This window comes from Mastomys coucha, unplaced genomic scaffold (assembly GCF_008632895.1).
Source record: "Mastomys coucha isolate ucsf_1 unplaced genomic scaffold, UCSF_Mcou_1 pScaffold20, whole genome shotgun sequence".
Classification (NCBI taxonomy): Eukaryota; Metazoa; Chordata; class Mammalia; order Rodentia; family Muridae; genus Mastomys; species Mastomys coucha.
Window position 1 is genome coordinate 90321250 of NW_022196903.1, and position 17363 is coordinate 90338612.

At 40.0% G+C, this 17363-nt stretch overlaps 1 protein-coding gene across 3 annotated transcripts in view; it reads left to right on the forward strand.

Annotated features, from left to right (window-relative positions):
• The window catches only part of Tafa1 (TAFA chemokine like family member 1), a 510281-nt gene that overhangs the window by 336478 nt on the left and 156440 nt on the right, over positions 1-17363 (forward strand). The window lies entirely within an intron of this gene.

Consider the following 17363-nt stretch of genomic DNA (forward strand, 5'->3'; position numbering starts at 1 on the left):
CAACGAGATGCTGACTCTATCAAATTAATTCCATCTATTATAAAGCCTTTCCTGCAACCCAGGTTTGAGATTGGAATGGACTCCATTAACAAAGGACAGATTCATAAGAAAAAAAGACACAGACCATTGGCATTTGTATAACATGTATACATAGGAGGTACTCAGAGAAAATATAGGCTTTTGAGATCCATCTTGTACAGCTTTCTCAGAGATATGCTATCAGCATTTAGAGAAAGGACAAACCAAAGGAAAAGGCCATGTCTATGTTCATGTGGGCACACTTGGTGGCCATGTGTGTACAGGTACATGTATGCATGTGGGGACCACAGGTCAACCTGATGCTGTCCTTAACAACTCTTGATCTTGTTTTATGTTCCAGGGTCTCACTGTCCTGGCTCTCCAAATAGGTTAGGATGGTTACAGCAGGGGTCTTTCTAACTCTGCATTCCCAGTGGCAGGATCACAAGCACTGGATACCATGCCTGACATTTCATGTGGGTCCTGGGGATAGAACTTGGGTCCTCAAGCTTAAAAGTCAAGCACTTTGCCGAGTCATCCTCCCAGACCCTCTTACTACCTCTTCTTATTAGGACAGCTTTCAGAGTGTACATAGATAACACTCTGAAGATTTCCATTCTTCCTTCTGTCCCAGTAGCAAAGCATCTAGCTTGAAAAATGCTCCTTGGACTTCCTCAAGCTGTGCCTTTCCACAGAGGGGGTTACTTATCAGTTTTCCCTTAAACTGTGCCCACTAAAGGAAAAGGGACATTCCATACACATCTCTCTTCTTATCAGACACTATTTTACTTCTCCATAGACTCTGGCTTCTCACTTTGGTGTCTCTCCTGTCATATACAGCTTGCCCAAATATTAGACTTCTTTGTATCCTAGGACAAATTAGATTGCCAAGAACCATGCAGGAGGAATGAGTAGATATGACTGAATTGTTATATAAAAGTTTTGATTTGTGATTCTTTTAATATTCTTACAAGATTACTTTTAAAGATAAATAATAAAATAATTACTTCTTTCTTGGTCACCACATTTTGCTGCCTGCCAGTAAGAGGAACTGGCTGAGAAAACTACCTTGCTTGCTTATACTTTGTTAATCTACAATAAGTTGCTTGATTATGAATGTACATGAGGTTTTTTTTTTTTAGAATAATTGGTTTTCTTTACCTGTACTACAAAATGTTAGGTCTTGTAACAGCATGGACAAACACACTGGTTTTTTTCATAATCATTTACTAAAACAAAATTAAAATGTAATCACATTGTAATTGCATACTGCTTAAAAGATTTTGCTGGGATATATAAGCTGTGGAAGAAAGAAAAAAGTGGGGTATGGTATGGTGTGGTAAGGTGTGGTGTGGCTGGAACATTGTCTCTCCCATCTATTAACTATGTGTGTATGTATAAAGTTTGTGTGAATGGGGGTTGGAACATTGTTCCTTCCACCCACTAGTTGTGTGTATTTGTGTATGTATCTGTGGAATAATTAAAGCCTGTTTGTTGGAGCTTTGCTCTAACCATTTTATGAGTGAATATGTGTATGTCTGTCTATAGGTCTGTATACATGTATATATGTATGTATGTGTGTATGTATGCACGTATATTTGTGTATATGAAGTTATAGGACTCTTGACTTTTGTTTCATCCAGTGTGTGTATGTGTTTGTGTGTATATATAAATTTTCTCTCTTTCCTTCTCTTTCTTGCTGGCCCTAAGGAGGTAAAAGAGTTCATAATTTTTCTGCTGGCCATAGAGAGTGGCAGCCCCAGTAAATTAAGCTTTGTTCTCTCAGCAAAGAAAAAGAAAGGTCTGTGGAGTACCTTCTCTAATCATTAGCAGCCTTTGACAGTAGCCCCCGTAGGTATCTGGAACTACTGAGGTCAGCAGCTTTACGCACTGACCCCACCCCCTCAACAGCTGCCTGCCTCAGTTTACCCACTACATGGATGCCAAAGTCAGAGTCATTGGCATTAGGTGTCTATATCTTGTGTAGTACTCTTCTTTCGACTGCTTGTGCATTTCGTACGTTAGGAGAGGTAAGTCCCGCTAGGTCATTTATAGAGAGGATCCTCATCTTATCTTGTGTGTGCAGCTGTGAGCAGATGGTGTGACTTCTGTGGCCTGGGCACTTTAGCAATGATTCTTACTTGTTAGTTTGAAAAGCTGTTGATGCTGAACAGAGCGGGTGATCCTGAATCTGCTTGTGGCTAAGTGTGTTGTTTTTATATTCACAGCCAATACTCAGCTTTCCATGCCATGGAGTAGGGGGAGTAATGGGAGGGAACTCTTGATCTCCAGAAATGCAGAGAGAAATACCAAGTGTGAGGCAGAGAGCCAGGAAGGAAGAGCAGTGGGAGGGTAGAAGCAGAAGAGCCTTCATCAACAGCAAGGTCACTCATGTTCTAACCCAATAATGAGCTTCACAACCGAAATCACTAAGGTTTGCTTTATTCCAACATGGACTAAACAGAGAAGGTCATGTTACCATTCTAGGAACAACCAGCCCCGCCCTGTGCACTAACAAATGGGGGTCTGAGAGCAAATTAGGCAACAGATTCATTAGTGATCTCTTGGCTTCAACTTTCTTACCATTAGATATGGTACCTGAACCTGATCAAAGTGTACATGCCACAGCCTGTGGACTCCATGTGGACTCCCTGACCTCAGGCTTCAGCCAGAGCCTATCTCACCTTTAAATTTTTTTTTAAAGAATAAAAGAAGTTTCCCTTTTCATTCTAAGACTCAATTGTATATACTATAATGCTTTAGTAAAGGGTCATACTTTTTTATCAGATTAGCTGTCAGTATTTCAAAAGTAGAACATTTCACATAAAATGTATTGATTCCACATTTCCCTTGGAAATGTGAGTAGTTGCATGGCAAGAATCCTATTTTCCTATATAACAATTCACTATTGAGCCTTCATATGTGATATGGATACTTCACTTTGCAAGAACTTCCTCTACTCTCTATTGCCTCCCAGACAATGGGACACATTGATAGTCATTATCCTCCTGTCCACCTCCTGTCCACACAGGCAAAGGGCAATGGGACAGTTACTGTGCTCAAAGGCCGTCTGAAAAAGAGGCAAATCAGAAAGAAGAAAATTGAAGAAGTAAAGATTTCTTTAAGGGCTGGGGAGATGTCTCACTTGGTAAACTGCTGACTGTGTAATCAGTAAGATCTACTGATGGAGCAAGCATCCTCACATTCACATCTACATGTACAGACATGTATATGTGTACTCATTTAAATAAATAATCCATTATTCTGATTTCTGAGAGCTTCCTAGCTGCCATAAGCATTTCAGTTTGAAATCTGTGCCAAGAACATCTTTCTCAGTCGTGGGTACTTCTGGACATTTGAAAACTGGCTTTTTACCACCAGGCCAGTGTTCTGTAGGAATGACAAGGGGCTTGGGAGGCAGAGGTATAATGTTCTCTGCCCTTTGGCTTCCTCAGGGTAGGAATGCTAGGCCCCAAGGTCTCTGTCATTACTGTGCTGTTCTTCTGTGTCTGCAGCATGATTAAGTGCATGAGCTTTGAATTCAAACTTGGTAGTGTTAAACTTGAGCTTCATTTCTTTCAAGATGTATGAAGATGTGTGAATGCTAACCTTAGCATCATTTTCATAGTATTGGGCTGGTCAGCAGCACTGGACCCATAGAGCTATTATGGTGAGTAGATGAGAAGAGCTATTGGAAGAAACCTAGCACACACATAGTGAGTGCCAGCTAGTGACACAGTGATGAGTTTCTTCACCACCTTGATAACAGCCATCAATGTGTGCTGAATGCTCACTGTAGCCTCATAAAAACCCAGAACCCAGAGTGCTTTGTGATTGCCAACATTTACACATGATATTATATATGCCATTGGCATTGGTATTAATACATACTGTTTTGTGAAACTGATTAAACATGCTTTATGTAGCTCCAGGGGAAAATTTCAGACCAAGTAAGTAGAAGCTAGGAAAAGATTTTGGCTCAATATCATGATGAATTTTCTTTTAGTTGGAGACAGAAAGCAGGGAAATGGACCCGTTGTTGCAGGGTGAGCAGCCCATCCCTTGCAGTGTAGAGCAAAGCTAGATGATTTTGCCTGGGGAATACCATAGGGCTTCTATCCACACTGTTATCTACAAGCTACATGTAGCCACTTACATTTACTTGAAACAGAATAAAATTAAAGTCCAGCTCTTCAGTTATGCTCCTCACATTTCAAGTGCTAATAGCAAGAGCTACACAAGGTGGGGGCTGTGGCTAAGTTATTAGACAGTGCAGAAAATTCTGTTGGAGAACTCCATTTTGAATCCAGTCCTTGAGAAAGACAGAGGCATGGGGTAGAAATTCTAAAGGAAGACCTCAAGCTGTTGAGTGGAGGAACTTGCCTGGAGATGCTTGTGTCTCATGTCTCATCCTTACCCCAGGCAGAGTAGTGGTTTTGAGCCTTAACTTCCCACCTGTAGAATTAAAACGCCCCGAAAGATGACTGTGAGTATACCCAGATGAACGTCAGGCTCTGCATCCATCACAATGTGTGATGGGTTCATGCCCATAGCAGGAGAGAAACATATTCAATGGCCTCTACTGCCGAAAAGCAGGCAAAGAGTCAGATCATTTCAGAATAGAGAGCTGCTCCCCGTGAGCCCTAAACAGTGCGCCTGACACTGAGCTGAGCTTCTGAAACACCTTGTTTCAGATACTAAATTCTGATACTAAAACAATTTATATAAGTAAGTATGAAATCATACATATATATGCGTTGGCTCTATTCTGATCGCACTAATCTATAGTCTCATTTAATGTTTGTAGCTGTATGTGCGTGTATACAGATGGTTGAGTGTGTGTGCATGTTTGTGTGTGCATGTGTGTTTCCATACATATGTATAAGAATACACATACATGTAGGTGGACACCAGAGGCCAGTTTCAGCTGTCATTCCTAAGTCACCACTCTCACCCTTGTTTTTTTTTGTTTGTTTTTTTTAAGTCAGGTTCTCTCAGTGCCTTGTAGATTTGGCTGGTCAGACAGCCATCCTCCAGGGTTACCTGGATCTGCCTCACCAGTGCTATCTAGGTTTATACATACACATCACTATAACTGGCTTAAAAAAAAATCTAATCTGGGACCAAACAGATTTATTCTGTGGCAAGCACTTTATTGACTTTGTTATCTTCTCAGGCCCAAACCATTTTTTCTTTAATTATTATTGTTACACGTTATACATGAACACACACACACACACACACACACACACACACACACATACCAACACACCCACCTACTGATTAGGACTGGCTATTTTAGATTTGATAGCCTATCAGGAGTTTTATCACTGAAGGAAACTGATTCTCCCTTTCCCAGCAGCCATTAGCTCTTCATCTAAATAGGGGTTGAGACTTGTAAAATATCACCCATCCATATTGGCATGTCAATTGATTGTCATTACGTAGTTCTTGCTTATGCAACTACATTGTTGAGATTTGGTAGTTTCAGCTTTTCCGTCAGGTCTAGGAGAATCTTCTAGAAACAGGCATACTGGTACATACTCAAGTTCTTACAAGATTCCTACTCCCTGTTCTGTGATTATCTCTTAGCCTTAGATGTAAGATTGCCTTGTAGATGTATCATTGGGGATTGGGCATAACACAGTCACCTACTCTCTGCATTTTGACCAGGCATGGTCCTCTGTAATAGCTTTCCAAATAATTGCTAAAAGAAGTGACTTTGAGGAGGGGTGAGAGCTTTTGTTCTATGTGGGTAGAAAGATATAAGAAAGGACCCAAGGAGCTAAAGGGTTTGCAGCCCCTTAGGATGAACAACAATATGAACTAACTAGTACCCTAAGAGCTCCCAGGGACTAAACCACCAACCAAAGAGTGCACATGGTGGGACTCATGGCTCCAGCAGCAGATGTTTAGTAGAGGATGGCCTAGTCTGTCATCAATGGGAGGAGAGGCCCTTGGTCCTGTGAAGATTCTATACCCCAGTGTAGTGGAATGCCAGGGCCAGGATAGGAGAGAGGGTGGGTTGGTGAGCAAGGGGCAGGGGAAGGGAACAGGTTTTTGTTTGTTTGTTTTTGTTTTGTTTTGTTTTTCCAGAGGGGAAAGTGGGAAAGGAGATATCATTTGAAATATAAATAAAGAAAATATCTAATAAAAAAGAAAGATGTATACTTATAATACAGTTCTAAATTATATCAGTTTAGGAAAATGGCAAGTGGTGGGTTTTTCTGTAAAGTCTGTGACCTCTCCTCTAGGGTCTGGAATCCCTGTAGCCGTGGATAAGTTGTAGCTTTGCAGTACCAGGCATGTATTTCATCCTATTGAGCAGAACCTAAGTCCAAAAAGACATCTATTGGTCACTCCCCAAATAAAAGTGACATTATTACACCATAAGATAAGTCATGTAATCTAGATGTTGTTGTGGTTTGTCACTACACAGCTGGAGAGAAATAATGACTGCTTTTCTTCCTTGGCAGTGTGTATAGCACCTTCAGATACTATGAGGGCCAGTCCTCAGGATGGGACTGATAGGTCATTTCGAACTTGATTCTGCTAAAACCTGTGTTTGAAGTGTTTTGTGTCTTCAACAATAGGGCCATGCTGTCAAGTCCTTGCAGAAAAACAGGGGTAATGGCAATAGTCTATTTTGGTTTTGGAGTTCTTAAATCTTCTCACCAATAACTCAAAGGGAGGTTTCCCATACTTGGCACAGGGGTTTTTGTTAGTCTGTGGTTTTGCGTATTATTACTCCATGGGACATGAGTGTGTGTGTGTGTGTGTGTCTGATTTATTTATTTATTTATTTATATAATTTATACTAAATGTATGTGGACATATACATTTTTATACTATATGTGTTTTTAAGTAAACATAATATGTTCCATATGGCCAAACTTCCCTAATTTTTTTCATCACTCCTTCCTCACTCTTCTTCTTTGTTACTCTCCCTCCCCCTCCCCAAGTAAATCTTGCCTCATTTCCCCATTTTTACTTCCATAGCACCTGTTTCCTATTAGCCCCTTCTGTAGAGTTCTACCCCTCTAACTGCCCCCCACACCATCCATTTTACCCCCCCCACACACACACACCGTCCATTTCACCTCCCTGGCTTCTGTGGTTGACTTAGATTATATACGTACATCTAAAGATACAGAGGCTGGTTTCCACAAATGACAAGGACTGCACAGTGGTTTCATCATTTGGATGTGCGCTTTCTCAGTTTGCACCCGGGCAGGCAGGGCTGGGGGATGAATACAATTCTGTCTAGGACCAAGAGTTTTGCAACTGTGCTTTCAGCCCAGCTGCCTTGTTTATAAGTAATGAGAGGAAATCTGCAAAGGCTGATGACACCGGAGATAAAGATACCGTGGCCATGTCTCCTCTTGCCAATGATACTGCAAGCTATCGGTAGACAAGAATTATGTCTACAACATTTGTTTCTTCTATCATTCCCAGAACTATGCTGAACACACAAGAATTCAGGAACTATTTACACAACTGAATGGAAGTAAATCTTCTAAAAAGGACAGTCTATCCAAGAACTGTTTCTTACTTACCATCTTGCTTCAGGGAAACCAGCCCATGTTGATGTAGCAGCTCAAAGCCCTTTATGTTATCCCTCTGGTTATTAATGCATACCTGTGGTCTGGATGGAAGAGGCTATTTGTTCTCAGATGGATAATAAGTAGTATAGACAGGAAAGAGCATGTTGGCTGATGAAGACCAGCACCGTTCTCTTGGTTTCATTTTGTCATTTAATTTCTTAAAAGACTGTTATCACTTGTGGTTACTTTTTGATAGCCCCCAGTCTTGTACAGTGAAGACACTTATATGAGTTGATGTCTGGCTTCTCTGCTACTTCAGCCACATAGAAACCTCCAGACTCAGAAGCAGTTAGGGAACTTCCATTAAGGAGATGAAGAACAAAAAGCAAGCAGCTGTGTCCTATCTGAATTCTTTCCATGGCTTCTTGTCTGGGCATCCAGAGGGAATGGAGAATTGTTTTCATATCTAGTAATAAGGGGAGATGTGTTTGAACTTGTGGATTCTTACTTATGTTTGTTCACATCTCTCAGGAATAACACGATATCCCATTGTATACTAGATTTTAGATTTTGGAAATCAGACTTCTTTTTGAAGACATTAGAATGATAAACGATAAGGCATGATAGTAATCCCAGTTGTTAAAGAGCTGACTCAGAACAGATTCTAGTTGATGGCTAGTTTGGTCTACATAGTAAGTCTCTGTCTCATAACTAAAAAATAAATAAGCAATTAACACTAGATATTCACATGTTTAATAGGCTGTTTCCTTCCAAAAGCATCATGTATTTGTTAAGTAAGCCATGCTGTTTGTAGGTTGTCCTGGTGGTAGTTTCAGGGAGCCAGTATTTCACAAATGTATTTATTCCTATCATAGTAATAAAATTAAGAGCCAAATAGCTCCATAGCTGATCCTATCCTTAAATCGCTGCTACCTACTTGGTATGTGTGCTTTCCACAGCCTCCTATACTTACTGAATTCTCTGTACATGTGGTCTAAAGGGTTATTTCATAAAATGCCATTATTCCAGTTGTATGCCTTAATTTTTCTTAACTTTATATGTTAGATGTCCTTTCATGCCTTCTTATCAGGCTCCCTGTTTATAAGCCCAAAACATCTAGTAGATAATTATATCAACATCTCATTTAAGTGGAAAGTCCAGAGTTAGAGGTTAATTAGTGGTTTCTGAACAGCCCATCAGCTGAGAGAAACCTACAACTATTAAAAGCTGAGCTTTACTGTGTTTGTTTGTCTTGAGTTTGTTTCATATGATCTCAGACTATAAAAGCATACAACCACCATTTTGCTAGAATGATAGCCTGAAGTGGTTTTTAGTAGGTTTCCATATGACTTTTTAAAAAATGTCTTTAATGTTATTGATTGCACCCTCTGTTTGATACCTAAACAACTAAGTTCTTAAAAACATGTTCATCAGCACTGAGAGAGAAGTTTCTAGTCACTCTTGAATTGGCCTCCGTGACAGACAGGTTAATGACCCTCCCAAAGATGCCTCACCTCCCATACCTGGGAATATATTACCTTTTAAAGAGATTTTAAGGTTGCAGGTAAAATCAAGGTTGTCAGAGCTGACTACCATAAGGCATGTATACTGGTTTGTGTGGATAGTCAAGTAATGGTCAGCGAAACCTTTAAAATAAAATGGGAGACAGAAGAGTAAAAGTATAGTACTGACATGCCATGGTACTAGAACTCTATCCTTGCAGGCTGTAATGAACAAGGGAGCAACATTAAGCCAAGGTATGTGGGTAGCCAGCCAAGAAGTATAGCTATATAGCCAAACAGTATAGATAGCACAGAGAAGCTAGAAAGATGAGGGTGCAATTCAGATTCATCTCTAGAGCTCCCAGGAAGCACCATAGGACTGCCTAGCCCTCAGACTTAGTCTCAGAAGAACCATGCCAGACTTCTGAATTTAGGAACTAAAAGTCCATGGATGCATGGTGGTTCAAGCAACCAGGTTTGTGGTAATTTGTTATAACTTCCACCAAATGCTGTGTCATAGAATGCTAAATCATAGCTGGAACTAAATTTTCAAGGTCAAAGCAGAGTTGAAAGGGGTGACCTTTCCACCTCTTTGCTTTTTCGGTGGAGTCATATGGAATCTTGTCAGCTGGCACTGTGATAAGAGCCATATTAAGAGCTCTGGATAGATTGAGCAATAAATGACAAATCTTTGCTCCTTTGTAAGGTCTTGGCTTTAGTGGGCCCACAGGCTCTCCATTCTGGGTAAGTATAGTCATAGACCACAGATCATAGGAATTAAGATCAGTGCATGTCAACCATCATTCTCAGCTATGGCTGTAATGTTGGATCACTTGTCTTCTTCAATAATGAGAGTTAATAATCAGCTTCAGTGGATCTTGTAGTCCTTGCCTGCTCAGGTGTCTTGATGATTTGGTGGAAAACATTTATTCTACAGGTCTTCATAGAGATCCACACCACCATGTAACCTACAGACAGTACCAGTAAGCAATGGCTTTCTCAGTAACCACTCAACTGAACAGCAAGCTGTTATGGTAAAAGTCTGGGAGATTGGGGCAATAGCAGCATTTATTCCCTCTGTGAGGCTGTTTGCCCAATTATGGTTACAGTATGTGCCATGGTATATGCCCTGGTACCCGAGTCTCACCATTAGAATTGCCAATGCAGTGTTTCTCAAGGCAGAGAAAGCCAGCTTCACTTGTTATCCAATGTGCTCTGACAAGGGGATCAGAAGGCAAGGTCAGAGTTCATCTTAACTACTCAACTGCCTTAACTACCTCCTGGAGCAGAGTTGATTTCTTTTCCTTAATCACAAATGCTCACTCTGCAGGTTGAAAATTTCAAATTGGTAGCGCTAATATTGTCACAGTTAGTCATTTGAAATACTGTCTGTACACATAAGTATGACATATGCTACTATTTAAATTCACAGCTTGGCCTCACATGAAGACACAACAATGCTAAAATCCCTGATTCCTATGGAAATGCTCAGATTTTATGCAGAGACAGAAATCACTGTGCCAGACACTACCCCACTGTCAACGTACTGCAGCCATGAGAAAAGTTTTATTATGCTCTAATGAAAACTAAAATTTATTGGTATCTGTTATTATTCATCAAATATTAGAGGAGCTGGTGAGAGGCCTTTAAATCACTAAGTTTAGTGTTCATAAGAAGTAAGTGTTATGTTTCCAGTCTCTTGTAGGATGATGGATGAAAGCAGGGTATGGTTTTATACTAGGGAGGTAATAAGGAAAATAGAGGTTTGCTGTAAGTGCAAATTAATTGTTATCATATACTGCCTCCTCTCATGACACTCTTAAAATACTGAAGAAATGATTTTATACGTGAGAAGGCAGCAAATACTAGCCGCCTCCACTAGGTGGTGTGGAGCAAGAAGCAGGAGTAGGTAAAGCCTACACTGTAGACTGGTAAGGTCTGAGAAAATGAGATATGTAGAAGGAGCCTTCGTTTTTTAATGTGTGCTAATGGGACACACATTGAATCAGGTGACTATTCACACTATGTAATTCATCCATGACAAGACGATATGTGCCTTATTTCCGTGTTATGGGGTAGTGGATTTACCTGCATTCACATAGCTAGTCACAGTGGTGTCATATTATAAAATCAATGACCACTACATTAATATTCTGTCACTCATCTGCCAAATAGTCCCCAGCTTATCATTAAATAATGTTACATACTAGATTGACTATTTAGTCAATGGAATGAGTTTTACACTTGTGTGTCAAACAAGAGATGAGCTATGCTATTGGACTGGGCTTGAACAGCATGAGTTTGTGCTTGAACATGTTCATATTGGATGCATTCTGGAAGCGCCAACTTCTGAGCTGTTTTCTAGGATAGACAAGAGGGAAATTGCCTTCATGCCTTTGATATTCACAGGCCTCAAGTGACTGCGTGGTCTGGAGGGGCAGGGCAAGCTCTCACAGGAATCCCTAAAAGACACTGTGAGCAAAGACGTCACTGTAATCACACTGCTACAGATTGACTAATGCTTTTGTATTTTTAATTTTTATTTATTCTTCTCTCATACAATCCACCCTGACCTTCCTCTCCTTCCACTTCTTCCAGTCTGCCACTCTCTTCTCTAGATCTATTCCCCTCCCCAGTCTCTTGCCATACAGACAGCCTTTAGGGTGAGCTTTGAGCAATTATATATTTCATTGACTGAAGAGGAAAAAAGTTACACCTTAGCTGGATGTCATAGCACAAAGTACACAGGCTTTGGCTGGCAGCATGGGTACTTTTCAGAAATGGGGAGAGAATGCAGTTGAGTTGTTCCTATAGAAAATGCAAAAGTAGATTGTCCCGGTTAGATTTTTGTCAACTCTATGCAAGCCAGGGTTGTTTGGAAAGATGAAGCTTAAGTTGAGAAAAAAAACAATGCATCAGATTGGCCTGTGGGAAGGTCTGTGGGGCACTTTCCTGATAATGATTGATGTGGTGACCCCAGATCACTGTGGGCAGTGACACGTCTGGGTAGGTAGTCTTGGGTTGTATGAGAAGCAGGCTGAGCAAGCCCAGAGGAGCCCGCCAGCAAGTTTCAGTTCCAGCCTCCGGGTTCCTCCCTTGAGTTTATACCTTGGCTTCCTCTGCAGATGGACTGTAATCTATGGGCCAAATAAACCCTTTCCTCCCTAAATTGCTTTTGGTAACAGTGTTAGAAAGCAAACAAAGAGCTATTATTTAATAACAAACCGTATTTTGATTAAAAAAAATATGGGACCAAAAGCCTAGGAAACAAGTAGCTTGGGAATGAGTGACCCACCCAGTAAAAGATAGGTGTGCAGGAAGCATCACCACAAATAGATTTAGTTCCAAACAACTCTTACGGTGAAAGAAACATACAAAAACATATTACTAAACAATGAGGGAAAAACAAGAATATAAACCATTTTAATCCGTCTTAATCCCAAATTATGTTTCTTCTCCATTCAAATTGCCTAAGGCTTGTACTGCAGCTTCTTTCTAATTAACTTCAATCGTTCTGGGTCAAAATTGGTCGAAGCAGACTTTTTCCTGGTTTTAGATAATGTTATTAACTGATAGAGGCTACCTGGGCTTGAATGTTATACTACTTTGTGATCTACAAAGCCTGAGACCAAGCAAGAACACACACACACATACACACACATACCATATTCACACGTGTATACACACATACCCCCATACACATATCACATCATACATACTCACACATATACACACATACATATATATGCACATACACACACAATCATACATATACACACATTGCATACACATACTCACATACACATAGCCACTACACATACCATATGCATATGTGTATATACACACATACCCCATATACACATACCACATCATACACACACACACACACACACACACACACACACAAATACTTGTAGACTGAGGCTGCTATTGGGGTCCAAGCCTAGTGCACATCAGGTACTCAGCATGCATTTAGGAAGAGTGAGAAGGAATAAGTACTTGCTCTGAGTCTCAGGAGAAAAATGAGATTTGCATGCACAGCAAAGACAAGGAAGTGACTTCAAGGCTGAGAAAGCGAGTTCAGGGAGTGCTGGGTTACAATATTTATTTATTCTTTTCTTTGTATCCATCCTCAGTTAAATTGTTTGCAGAATTCATTTCATTATTTTTGAAGCAATTTTTACAAGGTAAATAATTCTTTCCCACTTGATCATAAGAAAGATGTTCCTCTCAGACCCTGGTAGTTTTCCTATGGCTTCATAGCATCAGAATCTTCCTGGAAACATGGCAATGTACCTTCTAAAACATGGTCTCCTGACCCCTAGGCCTTACTAGCCTACCCACAGCACGGGCAAGAGTCTACACTGAGCAAGCGTTTCCTGAGAAAAATGGGAAATGGAAGAAGCATAAACATGGAACATTTAAAATTAAAAACAATACCTCTGATTGATTAATTTGGAAGGACTTCCTGGGTCTTGTAGCGAAGACAATAATGCCTGTGTTTACCTGTGATAACTGCTGGCATCTGTCAGTCTCTTGAAACACAAACAAATGCATAGGTTTCCCCTGGTCACCCTGTATTTTAGATGTTGCAGATTATTTAACATCCACATGCCTAAATTATCTGTAAATCAGAAAGAATGATTGTACTTATGAGGATTTGTAGATATTAAGTGAGTTAATGTATGTGATGTATACATGGATAGTTTGTGCTCGGTAGACAGGACCCAGTGCAATTATGATAGGTGAGAGCTGAATGAAAAAACTCAAGCTACAAATGCCTCATCAGAGACTGATTATATTCAATGATGCCTGCATGCTGACCTCTGTGTTGGCTAGTACACCCTGGATCGTGACCATGACTCATCTGCTGCTTCCGGAGCTCAAAGAACACTCTCCACCTCTTTTTTTTTAGGTTTACCCCAATTTCCCCATTTCTTAAACAGGTATAAGAAATTAGGTACTCCACAGAGTTCATCTAAGGACTTAGGAGATTGCTACCTATGAATCAGTTTGATATTCCTAGCATTGAAATAGTGATATTATTTATAATCCCTTTTGGTCCCTCCTGGAGGCTCTCCTGTATACCCACAGAAAATCAGAATTCTCATAAATGCCCCAGGCTGCTCTGAAGTCACCTCCACCTATTTAGCAGCCCTGTGATTAACTGGTACAGTTGTCTGTACGTGTGCAAAATCTCTTCAGGCTTTAATAATATTGCAGGAGCGACATGAATATGAGGCAAAAAAGAAGCAAAAATTAGATGAAGAAACATTCTGTCCTCGGGTCTAGCACTACTTTAACGTCCATTGACGTTCAAAGTGCTTTAGCTTTCCTTTGGCTGAACAGAGACTTATTGCCGCCAACACAAGGTCACCTGCAAGCAAGGACACATGACTAGAAGAGCTGTGGTCATCCAGGAGCTATTGTTAACCCTGATGGGCCTTACAGAGGGAGTCAGCAGTGTAGCACCTTAGACGTGCACTTAAGCCAAACATACTCCAGAGGAGAGTCAGCTCTCTGGTAGGACCCACATGCTTGCTTGCTATGTTCCTTCTGTTAAAATTCCCTAGTGGTTGAATGAGAAAACAAGGTTAAGAAGTGGGATGGGAAACACTAATAAGACACAAGAAAGCCTACTTCTTTAGGACAGAGGCAGGAAAGCCAAGGACAGCTGCTAGACTGGAGGCCTCCTTCTATTGTCTGCAAAAGGAATGCTCAACATTAATGGCTCACTTAGCTTCTGCCTGTATCTAGCGGTGAAGCAAATTAACTCCAGTGCAAACAATTTATTTATATGTAGACATTCCCATACATTTATTTAGAGTCCCCAGTGATGCTCTGCAAGCTAATTACAATGAAAAATAAGCCATTTTGTGTGTAAATATACATGCAATTCTGCCGGATAATTGCCTGAAAGTTTCATTTTTGTCCACACGCCCAATGTGAAGGCTACAGATGTTATTTTCCCCCCAAGAAACAGAAAGCCGTGTCGTCTGAACCACCAACTCAGGTCTACTTGTAATGAAACTGAATTTATGAGATGAAGCAAATGTAGTCAATTCATATTACATTAACATAGGATTTTCTCTGATAAACCCATCATTCTGCCCTAGAGTTGATAAACAGATAGGGCGCTGGTCTGTGTCCCAGGTAGAGAATAGGATTTTATGAATTCCTAGTGAGAGATCATCTTTGAGCATTAGATAACCAGCAATGTCATCACTATACCACAGAATCCTTTCTACTAGCTTTCAAATATTTTACACCTAGTCAAAGGAAAGAGAGCCCCTAAAATAGGAAGCCATAATAAATAGCTGAAATACCAGACTGCCTACTAATCAGGAAGCATCTTGAGGCTCCTGGGGTGTTTATACTGTGTATATGTGTTGTGGGGTGCTCAGGAGGCTTCCTGATTGTCTTCCTGCCCACTTCCTTAAATTCCTTGGTGTCTTCTCGTCTTCCTCCCTCTTCTTCCCCCTCCTCCACCTTCTTCCCCTTCTTCTCCTTCTCCTCCTTCTCTTCCCCTTCTCCTCCTTCTCTTCCTCTCCTCCTCCTTCTATTTCTAGCAAAAGAAATAAGAGTAATACCAAATAAAAACCATTCCTTCCACCTACCTCATCCTCACCTGGATCCAGGCAATGGGGCAACATGAAAAATAACTCATGCTTTTAGTTACTATTTTGGAGCAAGAGAGTATCACGTCAGAATGTGTTTTAAATTCAGGGCCTATCATTATACTTCTCTTTTGATGCTTCCTCTGTAGATATCTCAACTAGCCAGGATAGGATATAATGTTCGAGATATGAAATTACTTAATAAAATCTTCTGATGAAAATATATTGTATTATATAGATGAATATGTGCACATACATATGTATGTATTAATTGATATGACTTCCTGATGCTTCTATATGATTAGATACTACTTCCATTCTGTGAGGAAAGGCATTTCATCTCCTTAAGATGAGTATCAGAGCTCTGGTTCTTCATACCTTATCAGTAAAAGATGCCCTAATCTACTAGACTAGGACACCCTTATTCCTGATTCACATGAGCACTTACACCAAAAATAGAACTAGAGTCTAATAATTGTGCAGAAATTACCATAAAAAGAAAGGCTAGAGGCTAGAGGGATGATTCAGTGTTTAAGATTAAGCACTCATTCTTATATAGGACTCAGGCTGAGTTTCCAGCACTTAGATGGCAGCTTATAACTATTTGTGAATATAGTTCCCACCTCTCTTGTGGCCTCCATGGGCACCAGACAGACACATAGTGTACATATGTATGCACAGTAAAACTCTCATACTCATAAAAATAAAACAAGCCTATTAATTACAATATCTTTTATAATGTATATTTAGAAAAAGGAGGCATATTTGGTTTTGTCACATGTTAATCCACAAATGTTTAAGACACTTTAAAAATTGAAATTTTCTTTTCTTTTCAGAAAGTTGCTCCACATATAAATGGATTTAAACAAGTGACTGGAATGACCACATTTTTTCGAGACTCATTTTTTTTTTTTTTTAAGTGAAGCTATTCTCAGCATGACGCTCTATTAGTTTTGAGCAAGTGATAGCTACAGTTCAAAGATGGCATTGTCCTTTCTGGTTTGTGAATGCTCTTTCCTTAACAGAGTCCATATTTTAGCTTTTGTTTAGTTCCAGTTCCCAGTTTCTGATAGATTTGCTACTTCTCCCTCCCAAATGATTTTCAACTGCAGTACAGTTTGATGCAGCCTTGTCCATAGAGCTTCTCTTTTGAGAGTCATGTGAACAGTAGTATGCAATCTTACCTGGAATATACCCAGGTTCCTTCCTAAGACATCTTCAAGTGCCACCCCTTCAAAAGACAGGATATGATCTCCCCAAGATAGGAGGAAAGAAAAGATCACCCAGATGTTGTCAAAATTCTCAGGAGTCTCACTGGCTAAGTATTTGTTCTGAACCACAGAGTAATCACAATAAAACGCAACTCTTCATCCTTAATTTACCTGAAGAAATAACTAAAGTGTTATTTTGAAAATTAAAAATAATTTGTTGACTATTTAATGAAAAAGGTTATGAATAGAATGGCATTGTCTATGTATGCAGGAGGGAAAAAAGTTATGTTGAAAAATCTAAGAACTAATTGTGAAATTACACTGTGAAATGGCACTGAAAACATCAAAATTCCTATTAGGAAAGGGGAGAATGGCTGTTTAGTTTGTTGAATCTTTTTGGTCTTTTGTGTTTGCATTTTAACTGTTGATTCCATCCTTATTGGATGTCACCTTGCTGAGTGCCAGCAAGAC